This window comes from Copidosoma floridanum, unplaced genomic scaffold (assembly GCF_036245765.1).
Source record: "Copidosoma floridanum isolate Cflo_tuat_1 unplaced genomic scaffold, Cflo_Japanese_pri ptg000034l, whole genome shotgun sequence".
NCBI lineage: Eukaryota > Metazoa > Arthropoda > Insecta > Hymenoptera > Encyrtidae > Copidosoma > Copidosoma floridanum.
In genome coordinates, this window is record NW_028321911.1 from 4,626,942 (window position 1) to 4,652,138 (window position 25,197).

General features: G+C 32.7%; 1 protein-coding gene across 1 annotated transcript in view; it reads right to left on the minus strand.

The window, feature by feature from the left end:
* The window catches only part of LOC149373255 (uncharacterized), an 830,764-nt gene that overhangs the window by 241,114 nt on the left and 564,453 nt on the right, over nt 1-25,197 (minus strand). The gene's annotated exons all lie outside the window — the stretch shown is intronic.

Sequence of the window (25,197 nt, forward strand, 5' to 3'; positions counted from 1 at the left end):
TTGTAGTATACGTTTCTAAATTTCTTTGTTAAATAATATTTTTCAGATCAAATCCTGCCCTAACGGTAACTGCTTGTAAATATTTCATTCAGGTACGATGATGAAAAACCTTGTAGAATAATTAATCAATATTTTGTAGGATACAATTTGAAATTTCCTCGTTTAATAATATTTTTGAGATAGAATCCTGCATCAAAGGTTACTACCTGAGCATATTTTATACGGGTACATAGATAACATACCCTGTAAGAGGGAGGATCTATATTTCGTAGTATACATTAAAAAATTCGTTTGTTTAATAATATTTTTTTGATAGAATCCTGCTCCAACGGTAACTACCTGTTATTATTTTATACGGGTACATTGATGACATACCCTGTAACAGAAATAATCAAAATTTTGTCTTATACATTTTAAAATTTTGTGGATTAATAGTATTTTTTAGATAGAATTCTACCTCAACGGTTACTACCTGTGAATATTTTATAGACGTACATTAATGACATACCTTGTAAAAGAAATAATCAATATTTTGTAGTGAACATTTTAAAAATTCTTTGTTTACTAATATTTTTGAGATAGAATCCTGCCCAAACGGTAATGACTCAAGGAAATTTTATACAAGTACATTAATGACATACCTTGTAAGAGAAATGATCAATATTTCGTAGTATACATTTTAAAATTTCTTTGTTTAATAATATTTTCTAGATAGAATTCCGCCCCAACGGTTCATAACTGAGAATATTTAATTGCAGTACAATAATGACATACCTTGTAAAAGAAATGATTAATATTTTGTAGTATACATTTTAAAATTTCTTAGTTTGATGATATTTTTAAGATAGAATCCTTCCCTAACGGTAACTTCTTGTTAATATTTTATACAGGTTCAGTGATAACATACCTTTTCAGAGGCATGATCAATATTTGGTAGTATACATTTTAAAATTTTTTTGTTTAATAATACTTTTTAGATAGATCTCTGCCCTAACGGTTACTCTCTCCGGATATTTTATACGGGTACATCAATGACATACCTTGTAAGAGGAATGATCAATATCTTGTAGTATACATTTTAAAATTTCTTTGTTTCATAATATCTTTTAGATAGAATCCTGCCCCAACAGTTATTCACTGAGACTATTTTATTGAAGTACATTGTTGACATACCTTGTTAGAGAAATGATCAATATCTTGTAGTATACATTTTAAAATTTCTTTGTTTAATAATATTTTTTTGATAGAATCCTGCCCCAACGGTGACTTATTGCGAATATTCTATACGGTTACATTTATGACATACCTTGTAAGAGGAATGATCAATAATTTGTAGTATACATTTCTACATTTCTTCGTTAAATAATATTTTTTAAATTAAATCCTGCCTTAATATTAACTACCTGTAAATATTTTATACCGATACATTAATGACATACCTTCTAAGAAAAATAATTAATATTTTGTAGTATACGTTTCTAAATTTCTTTGTTAAATAATATTTTTTAGATCAAATCCTGCCCTAACATTAACTGCTCGTAAAAATTTTATTCAGGTACGATGATGAAATACCTTGTAGAATAATTAATCAATATTTTGTAGGATACAATTTAAAATTTCCTCGTTTAATAATATTTTTGAGATAGAATTCTGCATCAAAGGTTACTACCTGAGCATATTTTATACGGGTACATAGATAACATACCCTGTAAGAGGGAGGATCAATATTTTGTAGTATACATTAAAAAATTCGTTCGTTTAAAAATTTTTTTTTAGATAGAATCCTGCTCCAACGGTAACTACCTGTTAATATTTTATACGGGTACATTAATGACATACCCTGTAAAAGACATAATCAAAATTTTGTCGTATACATTTTAAAATTTTCTGGATTAATAGTAATTTTTAGATAGAATTCTACCTCAACGGTTACTACCTGTGAATATTTTATAGACGTTAATTAATGACATACCTTGTAGAAGGAATAATCAATATTTTGTAGTAAACATTTTAAAATTTCTTTCTTTACTAATATTTTCGAGATAGAATCCTGCCCAAACGGTAATGACTCAAAGAAATTTAATACAAGTACATTAATGACATACTTTGTAAGAGAAATGATCAATATATCGTATTATACATTTTAAAATTTCTTTGTTTAATAATATTTTCTAGATAGAATTCCGCCCCAACGGTTTATAACTGAAAATATTTAATTGCAGTACATTAATGACATACCTTGTAAGAGGAATGATTAATATTTTGTAGTATACATTTTAAAATTTCTTCGTTTGATGATATTTTTAAGATAGAATTCTTTCCTAACGGTAACTTCTTGTTAATATTTTATACAGGTACAGTGATGACATACCTTGTAAGAGGAATGATCAATATCTTGTAGTATACATTTCAAAATTTTTTTTGTTTAATAATATTTTTTAGATAGTATCCTGCCTTAACGGTTGTTACCTGTGAATATTTTACATGGGTACATTGATAACATACCTTGTAAGAGAAATGATTGATATTTTGTAGTATACATATTAAAATTTTTTTGTTTAATAATATTTTTTAGATAGATTCCTGCCCCAACGGTCACAACTTGTGAATATTTTATACAGGTTCATCGATGACATACCTCGTAAGAGGAATCATCAATATTTTGTAGTATACATTTAAAAATTTCTTCGTTTAATATTATTTTTTAAATAAAATCCTGCCGCAACGGTAACTTCTTGTAAATATCTTATACGGGTACATTGTCGACACATCTGGTAAGTAGAATGATCAATATTTTGTAGTATACATTCAAAATTTATTTGTTTAATAATATCCTTTAGATAGAATCCTGCCCAAACTGTAACTACTTAATAATATTTCCTTCGCGTTCGTTGATGACATACCTTGTAAGAGGAATAATAAATATTTTGTAGTATACATTTTAAAATTTTCTCGTTTAATAATATTTTTTAGATGGAATTCTGCATCAACGGTTAACACCTGAAAATATTTTATACGGGTACATTGATGACATACCTTGTAAGAGTAAGGATCAATATTTTGTAGTATACATTATAATATTTCTTTGTTAAATAATATTTTTTAGATAGAATCCTGCCTTAACGGTTACTACTCGTGAATATTTTATACGGGTACAATAATGACATAACTTGTAAGAGAAATATTATTATTTTGTAGTATACATTCCAAAATTTCTTTGTTTTATAATATTTTTTAGATAGAATTCTGCCCAGACGGTCATTACCTAAGAATATTTCATTACTCACATTGATGACATACTTTGTAAGAGGAATGATCAATATTTTGTAGTATACATTTTAAAAATTCTTCGTTTAATAATATTTTTTAGATAGAATCCTGCCTTAACGGTAACTTTTTGTAAATATTCGATACATGTACATTGATGACATACCTTGTAAGAGGAATAATAAATATTTTGTAGTATACATTTTAAAATTTATTCGTTAAATAATAATTTTTGAATAGTATTCTGCCCAACGGTTACTACCTGTGAATATTTCATACAGGTACATTTATGACATACCTTAAAAGAGAAATAATCAAAATTTTGTAGTATACATTACAAAATTACTTCGTTTAATAATATTATTAAGATAAAATCCTGCTTTAACGGTGACTTTTTGTGAATATTTTATATGAGCTTATTTATGACATACCTTGTAGGAGGAATGATCAATATTTTGTATTATACATTTCAAAATTTCTTCGCTTAATAATATTTTTTAAATAAAATTCTGCCCCAACGGTAGCTACCTGTGAACATTTTATACGAATACATTAATGACATACCTTGTGAGAGGAATGATCAATATTTTGTAGTATACATTTTAAGATCTTTTTGTTAGATAAAATTTTTTAAAATAGAATCCTGCCTTAACAGTAACTAACGTAAATTTCTTATTCGTGTACGTTGATGACATACCTTGTAAGAGGAATTATTAATATTTTGTAGTATACATTTTCAAATTTCTTCGTTTAATAATATTTTATGAATAGAATTTTGCCATAAGGGTTACTACCTTTTAATAATTTATACGGATACATTGATGACATACCTTGTAAAAGAAATTATCAATATTCTGTAGTATACATTTTAAAAGTTCTTTGTTTGATAATATTTTTAGATAAAATCCTGCCCCAACGGTAATTACCTCAAAATGTTTTATACGGGTATATTGATAACATACCTTGTAAGAGGAATGATTAATATTTTGTAGTATACATTTCTACATTTCTTTGTTAAATAATATTTTCTAGATTAAATCCTGCCTTAATATCAACTACCTGTGAATATTTTATACCGATACATTAATGACATACCTTGTAAGAGAAACGATTAATATTTTGTAGTATACGTTATTAAATTTCTTTGTTAAATAATATTTTTCAGATCAAATCCTACCCTAACGGTAACTGCTTGTAAATATTTTATTCAGGTACGATGATGAAATACCTTGTAGAATAATTAATCAATATTTTGTAGGATACAATTTGAAATTTCCTTGTTTAATAATATTTTTGAGATAGAATCCTGCATCAAAGGTTACTACCTGAGCATATTTTATACGGGTACATAGATAACATACCCTGTAAGAGGGAGGATCAATATTTCGTAGTATACATTAAAAAATTCGTTTGTTTAATAATATTTTTTTGATAGAATCCTGCTTCAACGGTAACTACCTGTTATTATTTTATACGGGTACATTGATGACATACCCTGTAAGAGAAATAATCAAAATTTTGTCTCATACATTTTAAAATTTTCTGGATTATTAGTATTTTTCAGATAGAATTCTACCTCAACGGTTACTACCTGTGAATATTTTATAGACGTACATTAATGACATACCTTGTAAAAGAAATAATCAATATTTTGTAGTGAACATTTTAAAATTTCTTTGTTTACTAATATTTTCGAGATAGAATCCTGCCCAAACGGTAATGACTCAAGGAAATTTTATACAATTACATTAATGACATACCTTGTAAGAGAAATGATCAATATTTCGTAGTATACATTTTAAAATTTCTTTGTTTAATGATATTTTCTAGATAGAATTCCGCCCCAACGGTTCATAACTGAGAATATTTAATTGCAGTACATTAATGACATACCTTGTAAAAGGAATGATTAATATTTTGTAGTATACATTTTAAAATTTCTTCGTTTGATGATAATTTTAAGATAGAATCCTTCCCTAACGGTAACTTCTTGTTAATATTTTATACAGGTACAGTGATGACATACCTTTTCAGAGGTATGATCAATATTTGGTAGTATACATTTTAAAATTTTTTGTTTAATAATACTTTTTAGATAGATCTCTGCCTTAACGGTTACTCTCTCCGGATATTTTATACGGGTACATTAATGACATACCTTGTAAGAGGAATGATCAATATCTTGTAGTATACATTTAAAAATTTCTTTGTTTAATAACATCTCTTAGATAGAATCCTGCCCCAACGGTTATTAACTGAGAATATTTCATTGGAGTACATTGTTGACATACCTTGTAAGAAAAATAATAAAAATTTTGTAGTATACTTTTAAAAATTTTTTTTTTTAATAATATTTTCTAGATAGTATCCTGCCTCAACGGTTACTACCTGTGAATATTTTACATGGGTACATTGATAACATACCTTGTAAGAGAAATAATTAATATTTTGTAGTATACATTTTAAAATTTCTTTGTTTGATAAAATTTTTTAGATAGAATCCTGCCCCAACGGTAACAACTTGTGAATATTTTATACAGGTTCATCGATGACATACCTTGTAAGAGGAATAATCAATATTATTTAGTATACATTTAAAAATGTCTTAGTTTCATAATATTTCTTAGATAGAATCCTGCATTAACGGTAACTAACTGTGAATATTTTCTTCGCGTACGTTAATAACATACCTTATAAGAAAAATAATTAATATTTTGTAGAATACATTTTGAAATTTTTTCGTTTTATATTATTTCTTAGATAAAATCCTTTTCCAACGGTAACTACTTGTGAATTTTTTATTCGTGTACGTTGATGACATACCTTGTAAGAGGAATTAATAATATTTTGTAGTATACATTTTTAAATTTTCTCGTTTCATAATATTCTTTTGATAAAATCCTGCTTCAACAGTAACTACCTGTTTATATTTTATACGGGTACATTAATGACATACCTTGTTAGAGAAATGATCAATATTTGGTTGTATTCATTTTTAAATTTTTTTGTATAATAATATTTTCTAGATAAAATCCTTCTTTAACGGTTACTAATTGTGAATATTTTATACAGGTACATTGATGACATATCTTGTAAAAGAAATGTTTATTATTATGTAGTATAAATTAAAGAATTTCTTGGTTAGTTAATATTTATTAGATAAAATTCTGCCCTAACGGTGACTACCGCTGAATATTTTATACGGGTACATTGATGACATACCTTGTAAGAAATATAATTAATATTTTGTAGTATATATTTTAAATTTACTTTGTTTAATAATATTTTTTAGATAGAATCTTGCATCAACGGTAACTAACTGTGATTATTTTATTTAGGTACGTTGATAACATACCTTGTAAGAGGAATAATTAATATTTTGTAGTATACATTTCAAAATTTCTTCGTTTATTATTATTTTTTAGATAAAATCCTGCCGCAACGGTAACTACTTGTGAATATCTTATACGGGTACATTGTCAACACATCTGGTAAGTAGAATGATCAATATTTTGTAGTATACATTTCAAAATTTATTTGTTTAATAATATTTTCTAGATAGAATCCTGCCCAAACGGTAACCACTTATTAATATTCCATTCGCGTTCGTTGATGACATACCTTGTAAGAGGAATAATAAATATTTTGTAGTATACATTTTAAAATTTTCTCGTTTAATAATATTTCTCAGATGGAATTTTGGATCAACGGTTCACATCTGAAAATATTTTATACGGGTACATTGATGACATACCTTGTAAGAGTAAGGATCAATATTTTGTAGTACACATTTTAATATTTCTTTGTTAAATTATATTTTTTAGATAGAATCCTGCCTTAACCGTTACTACTCGTAAATATTTTATACGGGTACAATAATGACATACCTTGTAAGAGGAATGATAAATATATTGTAGTATTTATTTTAAAATTTTTTTGTTTAATAATATTTTTTAGATAGAATTTTGCCCTAACGGTAACTAGTTGTGAATATTGTTTTTGGGTACATTGATGACTTACTGAAGAGGTGTGAGTATTGGGGGTGCGCGAAATAATAAAAACGAGTTTTACAAGTTAGACAAAAAGTTTATTCAATAAAACTGCCGACCGACGTAGAACACAACAGATACAATTAACTGACTTTACAGACTAACATCCGACTTATCAGACAGAGACAATGAAGCTAGAACTGACGAGAGGTGTGGAAGGCACGGTGGCTTACACTGTACTAACCACAGGGCCCGCAAGTATCACTTTGCCAGTGGCGCTGTCTTACACACTATATATACAGCCTATTGAAAAGTCGTACATGCTAACACTTTCTCCCGACTTAAGATAGCCAAGTATATTAGACAAAAATTATAATTTAAAATAGATAAATAGATAAATAAATGTGTGTTTTTGACTTGGCTCCATGGCTCTGGGAATGCACCCAAGCAGTCCATGAGTCGGTCCATGGCTTCTTTATCGCCTATCTGAAATAGAGACAACTTATTAGTTACCAGTCAGAGTCGCAAAAGCTGTTCGCGATTCCGCTAGCAATGTTTTTATGAAGCTCGATCGGTAGAGGTTTTGTGAATATATCGGCCATCTGTTCTTTAGTATTTAGCCATCTGACGTTCACTCTACCATAATTTACACATTCTTTAACATAATGCTCATGAATTTCTGTTATATGTCTCAATTGACCACTGCCTTTAATTTTAGCATTTTGCTTAGCTCCCTTATTGTCGCACCATAGATCTGCTGGACACAAAGAATTATTTAGTATGATTTTAATCGAATTATCAACTGCCATCAGTTCTCTACATGCTTCACTCAGTGACACATACTCTGCCTGACATTTTGACAAAGACACATACGTTTGTTTGTGAGTTCTCCATGCCACTGAGTCTCCAAAGATTTTAATTACGCAACCACTTGTAGTCAGAGACCCTTTACAGTCGCCAAAACTGGCATCGGAGAATGCTTCCAGCCCTTGCTGCCTTCCACAGTATCTTAGACCATAAGATTTGGTCCCTGCCAGATACCGAAACACTCTTTTAACTATATTCCAGTCTTTGTTAGTCAGACTTATTTGATGCCTGCTCAGCACATTCTTTGCATAGCTTACATCCGGACGTACAGTATTGGCAGCATATAATAAGCTCCCAACAGCCTCTCGGTAGGGAACGCTTTCAGTCGATCTGGACTTATTCAAGTCAATCTGCCTTTCTGATTGCTCTCTTTGTATTCTTTGTTGATTTAACACGTGACCTGTGACCATAGGAGTTTTCACTGGCTTAGAATCATCAAACCCAAACTTTTTAAGTATTTCACTTATGTAATTGGTCTGGGTTAAAGTAAGAACTTGGTTTTCTCTGTCTCTTCTGACTTCAATGCCTAAAAACGATTTAACTTCTCCTAGGTCAGTTATTTCAAACTCACTTTGCAGTCTTTCCTTCACAGACTTCAATTTGCCAGAATCATTACTTGCTATAAGCATGTCATCAACATAGAGAATCAATATTAGGATTTTATCTGCCTCATGCCAAGTAAACAGGCAAGGTTACAAGATATGAGATCTCAGACCTATTTTCGTTGCTGCCTCAGAGAATCTTTCATGCCATTTTTTCGGACTGACTTTAAGGCCGTAGAAGGCTCTCTGAAGCTTGCATACCTTGCTTTGTTTTTCCAGATCGGAACAGACCAAACCTCCTTATAACTTCATATATATCTCGTCGTCAAGAGTACCATTTAAAAATGCCGTTTTAACGTCAAGCTGACATGTATCTAAATTTAATTTATTGATTACAGCCAAAGCAGTCCTTATTAAAGTCAGTCTTGACACCGGGGCGTAAGTCTCTGTAAGATCATACTCATTTTTATCTTAAAAACCCCGTATTACCAGCCGTGCTTTGTGTTTCTCACATCCTTGAGCATCTACCTTTTTCTTAAAAACCTATCGAGAATCGATGATATTCGGACGTTTACCATTTACCAGTCCTGCAGGTCTGTTTACCAACTTCCAGACTTGATTCTTTGCCATTGAGTCAAGTTCTTCTTGGATGGCTTGATTTCAGCCTTCTTTATCCACAGCCTTCATTGCTTCTTTATATGAAGCTGGATCTTTATTTATTTCTGCCAGCAAAGAGTGGTAAACTAGATCTTCCGCATAAATGGCATTATTTCCTGACGTTTCAGTATCACCGTTCTTAAAAATTAGGTCTTTTGTTAATTCTTCCCCGAGAGCTAAGCCTGCAAAGCTGACGTCCTTTACACAACTTTCTTGGACCAAGTTGGCCTCCATTGTTTCTATCAGCCTTTTCGGCCTTCCTCTTTTCCATTGTACCACCGGGGGCGCTTCCTCCGATGACACTGTCTCTTCTCTTTCCTTTCCGAATTTTAAAAACCACTCGTCTAATTTAATATCTACAGTCACATTTTCCCAGTTTTGAATTGAATTTTTACCAAAAACGTCTCCATACACAAAACGCTCGTTAAATCTGACGTCCCGACTTTCATAAAACTTTCCTTCGTCCGGACAAAGCAGACGATACCCTGTCGGCGTGTATCCTACCATAACTGCTCGTTTCCCTTTTGCATGGAATTTAGTTTCAGTGTTTCTCTGAACTCTCAAATACGCGATGCAGCCAAATCTTTTCATCTGACTTAGGTCTGTCCTTTTATTTGGAGCCAGCTTCATTAAAGGGATTTCCATGTTATTTGAGCGATGCGAAGTAAGATTGTATACAAATACAGCTGCGTTTAGTGCCAAGTCCCACATGTTTTCCGGGAGTCCCGAATCACATATCAGAGCTTGGACTTTTATTTGAATTGTTTTGTTCAGCCTTTCTGACGTGCCATTATGTTCAGGGGTATCCAGACAACTCAGTTGGAGTTCAGCTCCAAGGTCATTTAATATTTTTCGCACGGAGCCTTCCGTGTACTCGGTACCCTGATCAGACCTCAGATAACACACTTTAGCTTCAAACCCAAGAAGATTTCTACAGCCTTTAACAAAATTATCTTAACATTCACCCGTATCACTTTTGTTTTTCATCGGGTAAGCAATTGCAAATTTGGAATAATCATCAATAAATACTGAAATAAATCTGTATCTTTTTGGGTAAGAGGGTGGACCAATAATTCCCATTGTATCTGAATGAATTATACCGAAGGGAAAGGCAGTTTTTGGGATTTTGTTCTTAAACACACATCACAAGTCTTAATCACATCATCAAATACGGCTTCTTTCAGACTTTTTACTTTCGGATAGTTTTTCTGCAGTTCCCTTAGATACCCCAACAAAGCATGGCCCAGTCTAACATGCCACAGCATGGCCCCGTTGTTATCTTTGAATTTTTTATAATTTTCGCTAAACGGACTTTGAATGTCTTTTATTTCTTCGGTCAGGACTTTTCTAACTTTATGAAATTTTCTGTCATTTATTAAAAATAAATCTTCAAAACTGTCATTATTTAATTTACCGACCGAACTCTCTGAATTTTCCGACTTATTATTTAGTTTTATATCTGCAGTTGAATTTTCAGGAATAGTGTGTGCTTTTGACTCAGCCGTCAAGACTTTCATTCTTTTGTTGTCCGACTTAACAAATTTAACCATCCAATAGGGTTTTTCATATATTCCCGATCAAGTCGCGAGCACACATCACTCCCTTCAACTTAACGTCGTTATTGCAATTTTTAAGCAGCAAATTTCCCACTCTCTCCGTTTTCAAGTCTGCGGATGAGTCTGAGTTTGCACATTTTATTTTACCAATTTTGTTTCTGTCAATATTTGTAAATAATTTTTCTGATTTTGCAAAATGATCAGTAGCTCCTGAATCAGCGAAAAATTTTATTTTATTTTCTCCATCCGATTCTAAATTATTTACCCAACCTGCAGAGTTTGAAAACAGAGTATTGGGGGGCTCGATCAACATCAAAGACTCACCTTTATTTGACCCTGAAGCATCTCGTTTTCCCTTTGTCTCCCGGCCTTGGTCAGAAACTTTCTGCCTTTTGGAATCTTTTTCGTCCCTGACGTTGCTAGAGTCCCTTTTCTGCCCAAAGTTTCGGGAATTGGAGCGGCCTCGGCCACTGCCACGGCCACTGCCGCGGCCACCTCGATTCCCTCGACTTCCACGGCCCTGCCTTTTAAAATCCCATGAATCAGACTCATTTTGCTCACCACATCTCGGGCTGATTCTCTTGTGAGCTGGGATGTCATACACGAACGTGCCACACGTGTAACACTTCTTGATTCCGGTACCTGCCTTCGGACACTTGTCAGCCATATGGTCCCAGTCATCACAGTTGAAGCAACGGAGACGGTCCTGGGGCCAAGAGGCAGTCAAAGCTGCCCTCGTGGGGCGACCTCCAGTGGCTTCTGCTAGGCCTTCTGACTCGACCTTTAACACGTACGACATGAGGTTTGAGGTTTTCATATGTCATACCCTTTCCATCTCTGCTTTGCATTTTAAGCGTGAAGTCTGTCACCTGCACGCTAGGTACCGCTCAGATTACGGCAGTATAAAAGGCATCTCGCTTTTCTTCTTCAGAAAAGGGACCAGACGTACTCATAGTCTCATAATTTCAGAACAGTTCCTCAAATTTTTCTATTAATTTGGCAACCGATTCTTTCTCTTTTTTTTTTTTTTTTTTTTTTTTTACGAATCGCGGCCGTTGTAAGAGGCGTCTCCCCCTTCTTAAGTTCTTTGAACCTCCTGCCTTTCTTCCTCTACCTTCCTTGCCCATTCTTCCTCTGCCTTCCTTGCCTCCTTGTTTGCTTTCTCCTGCCTTTCGATCATCTGACTAATCGCGGCCATCATCGAGTCGAACCTAGCCAGGATGATGTTTTCTGAAAAATTTTCATTTTTCTGTTTATCTGCCATATGCAACTTCGTTTTGCTGACGTTTATCCATTTATATTTGTTTTCAATGGTTTGCACTTTCTTTACTTTAAGTTGGGTATTTTCCGGTGTGCGCGACGGGGAAGAGGGGGCTGCTTCGTGTACAGACTCACTTCCGCTTAATTTCTGCCAAAGATTTTCACTGTCTACATTGATATCATCAAAGTTTCGGACTTCTGACATTTCGGACTTTTTCTCATCTGACGTTTTAAACACATCGACCGACTTTTCAAATAACCCGGGTTTATCACGAGCAGGTTCCTCGCTTTCCCCGTCTTCCCTGAATAGATTTACTGGCAACGTCACTTTGCCTTCCTTTTTACAAATAAATTCAATGATGTATTTGTAATCGTCACCGATCAGGTAATCTAAAACAAAAGATGGACATTGTTTTCAGGGAGTCAACTAGAAATCGACCGAACGCAAGCCGAATCTAGTCAACGTGGCCCGAAGCGTGTTCTCGTGCTCGAACACAAAGCACGATTGCACGCTGGGCACTCACACAGCCGCGCGCGACCGAACACAAGTCTAACGTGACTGTGCGAGTCACACGGAAAATAATTTCGTCTACACACCTTTGGCGGGAATATCCCTTTGCCCGACACATGCCATTATTCCCCTTTTATTCACCAACAAGATGGCATCTTGTTGTCACCCCTCTGAGTTGACTTGGGATGAAATTCCCCGACATATTATCGACAGAGCATCGATAGTTTGCTCGTCTAAAAGAAAGAGTAAATATTATAAAATATCAGCCTTTTCTGACTAAATCTGAAAACCGCCTTAAATATTTCTTGCCTGGAGTTCAATCAATCAAAAGCACCGGGACAGGACATATATAATTGTCTGCCGACACACGTTTAAACTTTCCCAGTTCAGACATTTATATTGTAATACGCACGCAGCAGTCGAGGTGACAAGAACAAGAGACGCAAGAAAGCACGAAAACAAAATATAAACGGCCTCGTAATATATTTTCAGTCAAAAAGCCTCGCGTCATCACGAGAGGGAGAGAGAGAGACCGAACTCTCTCCTCAGCCGCAATCTGTTGTCCCCCTCTCGATCCGCCCCACTCTTGCATGTGCGTGTCGCGCTACCGACGCCACGTGTTTCTTGGAATCCCACGCATTTCTCAGAATGCACAAGAAATCCCCTTTTTACCTGACGTCGTAGCGTCCAACCTAGGCATCACTTGAAAACAAAACAAAGTGTTGACCTACCGCTGATCTCGGTTCCGGCGTCCAAAGTTGCTCCCCTATCCTCGACTGGCGTTGACAACGCCTGGTCGACAACCAACTCGGCCTGGTCACCAGGGGTCACGCTCTCGGCCGCTTCCTCTATCGGACTCTCTTGTCCATCCTTTGATGTCTCAGCCCTTTCCGCCATCCTCCCTCTTGTCACACTTACCCACACAAAAAATAAAGAAGAGATAACGCGCGGTGATGCGAGTCTGGGGCCCATAACCTGAAGAGGTGTGAGTAAAGGGGGTGCGCAAAATAATAAAAACGAGTATTACAAGTTAGACAAAAAGTTTATTTAATTAAACTGCCGACCGACGTAGAACACAACAGATACAATTTACTGACTTTACAGACTTACAACCGACTTATCAGACAGAGACAATGAAGCTAGAACCGACGAGAGGTGTGGAAGGCACGGTGGCTTACACTGTACTAACCACAGGGCCCGCAAGTATCACCTTGCCTGTGGCGCTGTCTTACACACTATATATACAGCCTATTGAAAAGTCGTACATGGCAACACATATTTTTTAAAATAAATTTATAATTTATTATTAATTTATTTATTTTATAAATTTAATTTACATATTTAAAGATATTTTTATCAAATAAAATAATAAAATCTGAACTTTTTTTCAAATTTGTAATCAATTAATTTAATTTAAATAATACTAATATTTTTATGAATTTATTCGTATTATTTTATTAATTTTTAAAATGAAATTTCATTAATTTTAACAGTTTCAGTTAAATTACTATTAATTTTTTTCTTTTAAATCTGAATTTATGTTTTTACGTTTAGTAGTATATATATATATAAATTTATTAATTATAAAATATTTATTTATTGAGAACACATATATAATTGAAAATAAATAATTTAAAAATTTAATATAATAATATCTAAATTTTTATTTGTTTGAAAAAAAAAAAGTAATATAAAAAATTTATAATATATAAAAATCTTAAATTTTATATATTATTTTTTTTTATATTCTTATTATTTAATTCATATTAATAAATTTATTATTATTATTATTATTATTATTATTATTATTTATTGTTACTATTATTATTATTATTGTTATTATATATATATATTATATTATATATAATTTTCTCTCTTAAGTCGTCCTCTCCAGACTTAAAGTCGGATATAACCAGCATAAAAGTATGGTGATTTTAAAAAAATTGATTTTCACCCTAGAAAAAATGAAGGTGGTTATTCAGCAATTTTAGAATAAATCTATATAGTTGGAGACTCTTCATTTTGTCAGCTTATGGCCCAAAAAATGACAATAATGGTCAGAATTGGTTTTTTGCGTCTAAAAAGAAGCTTAAGAGTCAAACAAAAAAGTAATTGTCGTAGAAAAGATGCACTATTTTGTCTAATAATAAATTGCTTGTCAGACTCGTTAGTTTTTCCAAAACGCGAAAAACTATTTTTGGACATTATTATTATTTTTTTTTGCTGTTAGCTGACAAAATTTAGAGTCTCGAGCTATGTTACTCTCCAGAGTAATAATTTATCAATTTTTATTTATTAAAATGATTATTTTTGTTTTAATTTAATCGTTTTGATCAATTTCATTTTCAAAATATTGTGAGCAGCTCCAACTTTAACTTCGCACTTAATAGTACCACCTACTGCTGGCTAGGTGCCAACTACTAGGTCCTGGCCAACATCGCAAATAAGAAAGTAACTTATAGTATATAAGTAGAGCTGCGCTAAAACTCAAGATCATCGCCTTAGATCATGCAAATACGTGTATTGCATGTACCTCTTTTTTCCAGCTGTTATCGTATAAGATAGTCGTAGAAATTTGTACACATTCAATAAATATTACTGTAAGGAAAATATGTATATATATATATATATATATATATATATATGTATACAAACAAATTACTTAAAGATACACATTTATTAACCGCTCTCGTGACTTGACCTTCCCAGTCCCTAAGGATTACTGCACAGCCACCACACACTTACAATGATCCGGACTTTGACAAGAACGACAAACCTACCACTTTCATGACTTCGGGTATGATGCCACCATCATTGTTTGGATTAAAAGAAAATCTTGATTTTTCAGACAGTGACTCTAATAACCCCCCAACCCCCTTCTTTGCTTAGAACTACAGGCTGCTCGTAACAATTTGGCGCCTGATAACGGGCCATCTTCAAGAAATTTTCTGCTGCTGCAGGAAGGTATCCACGAGTCACCGAGTCCATTAGCACTGCCGACTGATGGACGCCTTATTCGAAATCAAACAAAACTCCTTCTTAGTAGGGAGAAACATCTAGTGGTGCTCGTCAACAAGAAAACAAAGAAACATAAGCCACACGGCACAATGGCTGCCACAAAAACAACTGGCCTCAAAGAGCTGTAAGTTTAACTTCTTTATAAGGCCCAGGAACAATTACTCCAGTTACCCACATATGGAGCTTACAACCACGTGGACCAGATATTCTTCTTTTTCAGTGTGAACTCTACTTTAAAGCTCACCATACCTTCCATATACAACAGAACTTAGGTGCAACAAGTGGCTACGTAGTGATACCGAAAAATGGCAGCAGTCTGGTTTTCTAAGCTATATCTCAAAAGCGGCTACTCACCGATAGTTATGGTGCTAGAGTCCATATAGTATAAAGCTTTTTCTACATGCTCTGGCGGTTGTTATTAAGCCTAAGTTATGCCTTTCGGGCTAAAACGAGCACCTGAAAAGGGTCTACCTGGACGACATCATAATATGCTCCAACACAGAGGAGGAACACCTACGACATATGGCTCTCGTCTTGGAAAGTTTGCAACTCCACGGACTTACAGATACTACAAGTAAAAGTGTCTTCGGAGTATCAGAATTGACGTACCTAGATCACCAAAACACTGCCAAGGAAATTGAAGCCCTATCCGAGCATGTCAAGAAATTGTGCAGCTTATCAGTACCAAAGAATCGAAAACAATAACAATCTTTCCTTGGCACAAATGAGTGGCTTCAGAAATATGTCCCTAGTTGTTCAGAGATGACAGCACCTCTCACGGATCTCATTAGCAAAAAACAGCCAAACAAATGAACGCTAGAAGCTTAAGAAGCCATGGATCCACTTAAAAAAGAGTTTTTAGAATCCCATCAATTGGTTCAACCTCGTGATAGTTGGCCATATGTCTTACAGACTGATGCTAGCACTCGTGGGATAGAAGCCGTTTTATATCAACGGTTTGAATTATAAAAAAATATCGACCCTTTCTGGAGGACTGAAAGTTTACTTTGCGTACTCCTAAGAAAGGCCTCACCTGGCTATGTACTTCTAAGAAGACTTGAAATAAGTTAAAGCAACGGTCCATCCTGCTTTAGGAATACAACCCTACCATCGAACATTATCTGCGTCAAAAGAGCTAGTTGGCGGACTTCCTCACATGGAATCTAGTGGAAGAAGAACCCGATAACCTAGACAACGTTGACCAGATATTGCCTTCAACGAATCCTTACGAAGTGCTAGCTGCACCTGTGTATTGCGTGGTCAAGATACCTTTACAACTAGATAAAGCGAAAAACGCACAACTCCAGGATCCGTATTGTCTCGAGCTCAGCCACAAGATACTCCTGGTAAAAGATAACCCAACTATCATGCCTTAAGACACCTAATTTTTGGCTTGTCACGGTCTCGTCAACGACTTGATTTGGCAGTGACAACTGGAGGACTCTAATTGGAAGGTCTTTGTGCTCCAGACGGTGGTACCCTGAGTACTATATGAGTTTCATGACGCTCACCACGTTGGTCATCCCATAATGGAGGGAGCAACTCGCAATATTAAGGGTTACCACTGTTGGCCTCAGATGAATTCCAAAATCAAGCAATACGTCTGATACTGTAGACTGTGCGCATATTATAAGCAAGCGTTCAGTGCTCCGCGAACCATGAGGCCACGCCAGCCCAAGCACCCATGGAAGATCATACCCATCGATCTATTGGGCCCATATCCAAACAGCTTGAAGGGAAAGCATTTCATAATTATCGTCACGGATCTCTTCAGCTGATGGGTCGAGACTTTTTCTCTGGATTTGTTGAAGGCATTCTGGCTTACCAAAACTATCGAGAACGAAGTATTCGCCTGCACGGAAAACTGTTGTTACCAAAAAACAGGTTCTGTATGTTAGTACAAGTACTTTTAATACTCCTTTCAAGAGAAAGATGTACTAGTACAGGTATATTTGTGGTGGTAAAACACTTTCTACTACCTTACTGAGTGTAATTATTTCTTATGCTTAGTACATAGAAATCGGATACGTGGTACAAATTGTTTTTGTACAAGTACAGAAACGTAATTGGCTAGTGGAGAATATCTGTAGCTGTACCTACTTGTAACGTATATTCACCAACATGTATAGATACATAAGCATGTATATAATGTATGTGCATTATCTCGCGTACATGCGTATGTGTAAGTGTGTATTTATTGTAATGTTAATGCATGCATATGTCAAATGTATTCGTCGTATATTATGAAGATGAAAGTCCAGAAAACTAACGCACTACTTATTTCTAATGTAAATGAGGTAATCAATATGAAGAGGCAAAAATATTAGTAACTAAATAGTTTTAATATTAAAATAAAAAAAAACACTATGACGCGTTTAGAAAATTTAAGTTGACGTGTGTACTGATAAATTAAAGTTAGCTTTATCAACGAATATCCTATCAAAATGAGAAATAATCAACATTCTCCAAGTTTTAACATTTCATATTAAAAAAGGAATAAATAAATAAAATTCATCTATCCTGTCAGTAGTGCTTGGCCAAAAATTTAAGGAGTTAGAATATCAGCATCTACCACAACATCTAGTCAAATATATAGATATGAGTTTAACTAGATAAAATATAGTGATTAGTGCAGTCAGCACATATAGTCACATTCGTGCTGCATAACTGTTCTTAACTCGCAAACAATAATTTATTGACCCAAACATTTCACGCATCGTCTAAATAAAATGACACAGTAACAATTTCATACATGCATATATACATACATCTCTCCACTATATCAGCGCATGCACATTGCTGTGGTACAGGAAAACTCTGTACCGACGATATTGAAAAATTTGTACTAGTAGAGTTATAAAACCAACTCATCACAGAGTTTTCAGTGATGCAGAAAAGTATGTAAAAATATGAGACTGGTTGCAGAAATCTAAAAACTTGTACGTTATTTTTCTATGCTCATCACTTTTGGTATAGCTGACTATGGTAACAACAAATTTCCGTGCGCAAAATACCCTCGGGAAATTCTTACGGATAATGGCCGTTAATTCATCAGTCAGCACTGAAAAGACACTTATGCATGTTGGGAAATTCAGCATTAGACTACTTTTATTAATAATCCTTGAGCCAACCCACTGGAACAACGAAATCTGGAAATCAAGAATGTCTCCATCTACACTTACATGAGAAATTTTACGACCAATATAACCAACACTTACCTAAGGTGTTATACTAATTACGCAATTACCACAACACCGTTACCATAGCATCTCCGGCCCAACTGCTGTTAGGTTATGATACCTCTCGACCAGGGGAATGGAGAGCCCCTCAGCTGGTAGATCAGCTTCCATCAGAGGATTACAATAGGGCTATAGATCACCAAGCACAATACTAAATGAAGCCATACCAAACTGACTAATCTAGCTCTACCTTCTCACTAGGTACCATAGTCTACACCCACAACCACCCACTATTGAAGGCTCTGGAACAGTTTTGTGCCAGCTGTGAACAAAAACAGGATGGACATTACCCTATTCTGGCTCACATAACAAAGGATATTTATCTGGTCTTTACGGGTCGAGCTACAACAAAATTCCACGTTTCGCAACTAAAGCTTGCCCACACTGAGGACACCGATTGCTACCGCTGTCTGGATACACACTATGACCTTCCAGCATGAGCAACTGCACCGCTTACTGCAAGCCCAGAGCCTTTTATAAGACCCAATAAGGAGATCGAGCTAACTAATACTGGCGCGAAAAGCCGAGTGGATGAGTCCTCCAGACTATTCCAAAATGTTTCAGAGAAATAATGTAAAGTCCAAGACCAGTCACCCGAAGGTCATAGTGGGCCATACCAATGCTACAACTTGCGACCACCAAAATAATAATAAGTGTAGAGAAAACATCCATAATAAAAAGACACTGAACAAAAAAGTATAAGTGTGAATGTACATTAAGCCGCGGACCTTCCTAAGTTAAGAATTGATAAATAAATGACTGTGAACGTTTGTATAGAAAGCGATAACTACTGCAACTGTTGTAACTCTGCCACTACTTCGCAAACTTGTGACAAATTATCTAAAATGGCAGGGTTTGTTACGATTTAGGGTATTGTTTTATTGTTTATTATTTATGAAAATAACAATTTTTTTTTTAATTTCATCGTTTTCCATAAATTTTATATTTAAAATATCGCGCGCAGCTCCAACTTCAAACTTTACACTTAACAGTACCATCTATGGCTAGCTAGGTGGCAACGACTAGTTTCTAGTGAACATTACAAGTAAAAAAGTAGCTGATATTATAGAAGAAGAGCTTTGCGATGACCAAAGATCATCGCCTCAGATCATAAAAATACGTGTGTTGCATGTATCTCTTTCTTCCAACTGTCATCATGTAAAGCAGTCATCGACGTTCGTTAACATTCTATAAATATCACTGTACGATAATATGTATATATATATCTTTCTACATTATATAGTTGTTAGGGCAGAGCTTTAAGCTCTAAGCCACTTATAGATATAGTAACTAAAGAAACCTTTATTCGCATCTCTGTACATATGCTTGTAACTCTTTTTTCTTTAAAAACCCGTCTGTCTCAAATCTATTACTTTTTATGTATACGAATCAAAACACAACTATATGATATGTAAAAGTTATTATTTGATACATAGCTCCAATTTTCATGAGATAAGATTTTTAGTACAGAATCTTACAATTTTATTCTTTAATATTATTGTTTTTTAGTGCGTATACTGAGTAATCATAAAAAAAACCAACTTTGCTAAAGACAATTGAAACAATGATCTTACATAGAAAAATTTCATTAATATTCTGATCATTAATTATTAAACTAATCAAATTAAGTAAATAATTTCATGAACTTTTTAACTTCAGGGACTTTCAACAAAATTGTAACATGATGAAATTTAAATATATTATGTCATATACTAATACTAAATAATGTTCTTTTAATTTATGAAATAACTTTCAATTCGTTAATTTTTTTTTTTTTTTTTTTTTAATGTACCTCCTTTGATCGAAGATTACTTCCTAAAGAACAGTCTCTAATTCTGAATTATTTCCACGTTCAATTTGCATGAATATTTTTTTTAGTTTTGCATCTTGATGACGGTACGTATAGTTATACATGACAAAATAAGGCTTTTTTAAGTATACACCGACTTTATCGAAACTTTGCCCTTGAGATTTGTTGATTGTCATAGCAAATGCCAAAACCAAACGAAATTGCTTTTTGTAAAGTATGAACGGTAACGACGAGATATAACCTGTATTTAAAGTGGTTTTCCGTATGAACACTGTATTTCCAAGTCTTTTCCCTGTTCTAATGTCAGCTTTAGTATTATACTTAAATAAATTTCTAATCTTAAATCATGTTCCGTTGCACAAACCGTCTGCTATACACAAATTTCTTATTAACATAACTATTGCTCTAACTTTTAAATTTAGGTCATGCTGTGGCAAACCAGCACGAATATTATTTAATATTTTAATAGGGCAATTCATGTAAATATTTTCATCTAATTAATTGACACCTCTGTACGTGGTATGATCTATACTATAAGAAGTTGTCGTATTTCCTTTTATCAGATTCGAAATTCAGTTATTTAAAAAAAAAGTGTATTCATTATGAGAAGTAAGAAAAACACTATTTAATAAAAATTTATTATTTTTACTAAATATTTGTCAACATACGTCATTAACTTTCCATTCCTCAGAAATAATCAGTGATTTTACTGTTCTCTTTCCAATGTCTAAGAGTAATTAAGAAAAAATTTTATCGACCAAGCGAATGTTTGTACTTAATTTTAAAATACAAAAATAACTCCAAAGAAATAATGACTTAATAGTTTCAGATATAACCATACTTCTATTATCATTTTTTATAACAGGAAGTGTTTGACAAAAATCTCCTCCCAAAATTTTTAATTTATTTCCCAAATGTATTTGTGTATTGCATATATCACGCAGAGTTCTGTCAACTATCTCTAAAGTTTTTTTCGGAATCATAGAAGCTTCATCTTAAATAATTATATCAATTGAACGTTATTTCTTTTTTTGAGATTGAAATTTAAAAAATGCAGTTTCGATATTGTTTTAATCTAAAGGTAAGCAAAAAGTTCTATGACTGGCCTTACCTTTTGTTAATAGTACTGACGCAATGCCAGTCCATGCCATTGACAAAATTTTTTTTCTTTGTGATATAAATTAATAAATTAATTTCTTATATACAAAGGTTTTTCCTGATTCTCCAGGACCATCTTTAAAAAAAATCTTTGTAACGTCGTTACATTCAATTTTAAGAATATTTTTTTGCTCATTGTTAAGCTAATCATATATCGAATCAAACAAAATTTAACTTTCTCTGCGTCATCATTGTTTTGTAAATCAATTTTAATCAATGCAGGTTAATTGAATAATTTACAAGATTTGTCTTCAAGTTCAAAAATTTTGTTAATGTGCAGAAGAGCACAATTTTCTTTATACCGATTAAAATCTTAACAAAAATAGTTCTTATACTTATTTTAAATTTTATCACATTGTATATTCTTTAATATTAAAGACCATGCAAAAAATTATTTTAATTGATGACGAAGCATGACAGTACTAGCTTCTTGGAAAATATCATCAATCTGTATATCATACTTGATTAAATCCATGGCAATTGGTGTATCTTTAACGGTTTTATATTTTATAGTTTGATATGGTTTTAAATCTTTAAATGAAGTTGCTCCTTTTCTTCCATTTAAAATTAATTTAAAAAAAATCTTTTCTAATCTTTTGGTGATACAATATTCAATCTACCTATTGCAGTATTTTTTACCTTTCTTGTTTTTTTATCCAAGTTTTTAGTTGATTATTAGAAATATAGTTTTCTGGGATATTTACATACTTTAAAGATCTTGCAAAATCAGGTACGCCGAACTAAAATATCTGCATTCACTGCACTACTGTGGTCCTAATATTATATATGTATATATTTATAGTGTAGCATAGAAGACTTATAAGAGTTGTCACAATTGGCACTATATCTAGTATATTCCTTTTACGCTTCCCGAATAAAATCAGTGGTCTGTGGGTGCTTGAGTACCTAAGTGTAAAGTCTTACTTCTCTGGCAGATAATGTATGAATACAGATACATCTTTTACCAAACGGTCTACACAATAATCTGCTGCGATGTACCAAGCGTGACGCAAGTATCCTTGCAATTAGGATATACAGCAAAAAAGTGTGGATTTAATCAGTATTTTAGTATTAAATCATTAAAAAATTCTAAGAAACAGAAGTATATTTAAAACAACCTTTTAGGTTAATAGCATTTTTAATCTTGCATTTATACTAGTCACATACACTAACATACTAACACTTATTTGCGTACATACCACTCACAATATGTATTTAAAAGACAAGCTAGAAGTAAGTAAAAGAATATTTAGATTTTTTTAAGTTTGTTTAACTGTACAAAATGTATTATTATATCATTATTGATAAAATACAGTAAGTATGATGATAATTGCTGCTTAAAAGAAGATTTATTCAATCATAAACCGTATTATTTTTTTGTATGCTTAATGTTAAAGAAATGTGACGTTCACATAAAGTTTACTAAAAGAATTTGATAAAATATTATTTATAAGGAAACAATTCGTAGAAATCTCAATAAGTTTTTTAGTATCATAAAAAACTGTAAGATGTCAATACTTAATCTACCATTAGATCTACAAGTGGGTTTAAAAAAAAAAGTCAAATAATCGTAAAACTACATACGGTGGTATGTTTATATAAACAAAATAACTTTGAGCATTGCTGCACGTTGTCTCTCCCTCACCTCATAGAACTTTTTCTTCGGCAACTGTGACAAACGTCCTTAAATAAGGAAACTCATCTTAGTCACGAATGAACAAATCATTAAAGAATTAGGCACAAAAAAAATTCATTAAAAAATTTTTAGTATTTAAGATGGGTGAGCCATTAATACAAAAATGATTTTTAAAAATGGAAGACTGCTAGAAAAATTCAAGAAAAAAAAAATCGTACAAATAATCATTCATAGATTATTAAAAATCAAACAGATATAGATTCCCATTTTTTAGCAGTTGATTCTCAAAGTACCAGAAAAAATCATGTATTACTGTAAAAAAATTCTTAATGTATGACGAAAATTGAGTATTTAAAAAAAAATTAAATTACACACAGCAAAAAAAATTTCTATTCAAAAAAAAATTCGGACCAGACTATCAAACAAATAAGAATTAACTTTTCTTTGGGAATAGCCCATAATTAACTGGATATATAACTCGGCTGGTATGCAAAAAGTCGTGCATTTAAGCCAAGTGGTAAGGGTTATTTTATTTTATTTCTTACAAATTTGATTGATAGATGAAAAATAAATTGTGAATTGTTAATACTTTCTGAGTTCTGGGACAAGACGTGAAAGTTAAATATACTTCTGTCACTCATTCTTTAAATAAGAAAAATCTAAAATCGATGGATTCCTTGACATATCATGCTTATAGAAGTATAACTTTTAAAAACATATGTTCCACTAATTTTTCATGTTAGATATGATAGGGTGCTTGCTCTTTAGCCTCAATCACCTCATAGCACTAGAGTCAGAAATTGTTTTTCTACCACCTACCTACTAGTAATATCATAAAGAACACTGTTTACTAGTAAAAAAACTTTTATTCTGTGATCTAAAAATAAAGAAAATTGAGTTTACAGAAAATCATCAATAGTTCACTAAATCGTTAGTTTGTAACCAACAAGCCCATATCAACTTTTTTTTAAACGTAGTCATGTTTACTTCATATAACATAAAACAAGGTGTTACTTAAAAATTTTTTAATATTATAACCATATTATTCGGTCTATTAAAATTTTTTTTTTAATCACTACAAATAATAAAGTATTATAACACCCAAATTTGTTTCTTATGAAAATTCGTACATTAAAAACAGAAAAACATAGTAAGTACTTTATCATCATGTATTCTACACCTATAAAAGTAAAGCTAACTGTTTCAGAAATTTTTCGCCATACCTTATCAAAGCCAGTGGATACCAAGGTAATAGTTGGCTTGATTCGTTAACGTCGAGATATTGTTCTTATGGTTTCATGTAGTACGGTCAAAACTTACGAATGCTTTTTTCCAAAGTTATAGTGTATTAATAATATTTGGTATCAAAACGAAACTTAGAAAATACTTGTCAAACTGCAGTCACAGATATCAGCATAGGCTGTCGTTTTTTGGGCACTCTATGTACATATGAAGAACTAAGAGATTCTAGAAACCTCTTTATTTGTTAACTATGAGTTGTTGTTACTTGTTAACTAAACTAATCTTAGTTTATACTAATATTAATTATTTTTACTTTTGTAACTTGAGTTATTATTCATTCGTGTATAAATTTTTGAAACAGAATCACCACAGTTAAAATGCATTGTACATCTTCATAGAAATCAAAGGCCACATAGTCACAGCTTTAGCATAAGAAAATAAGTAA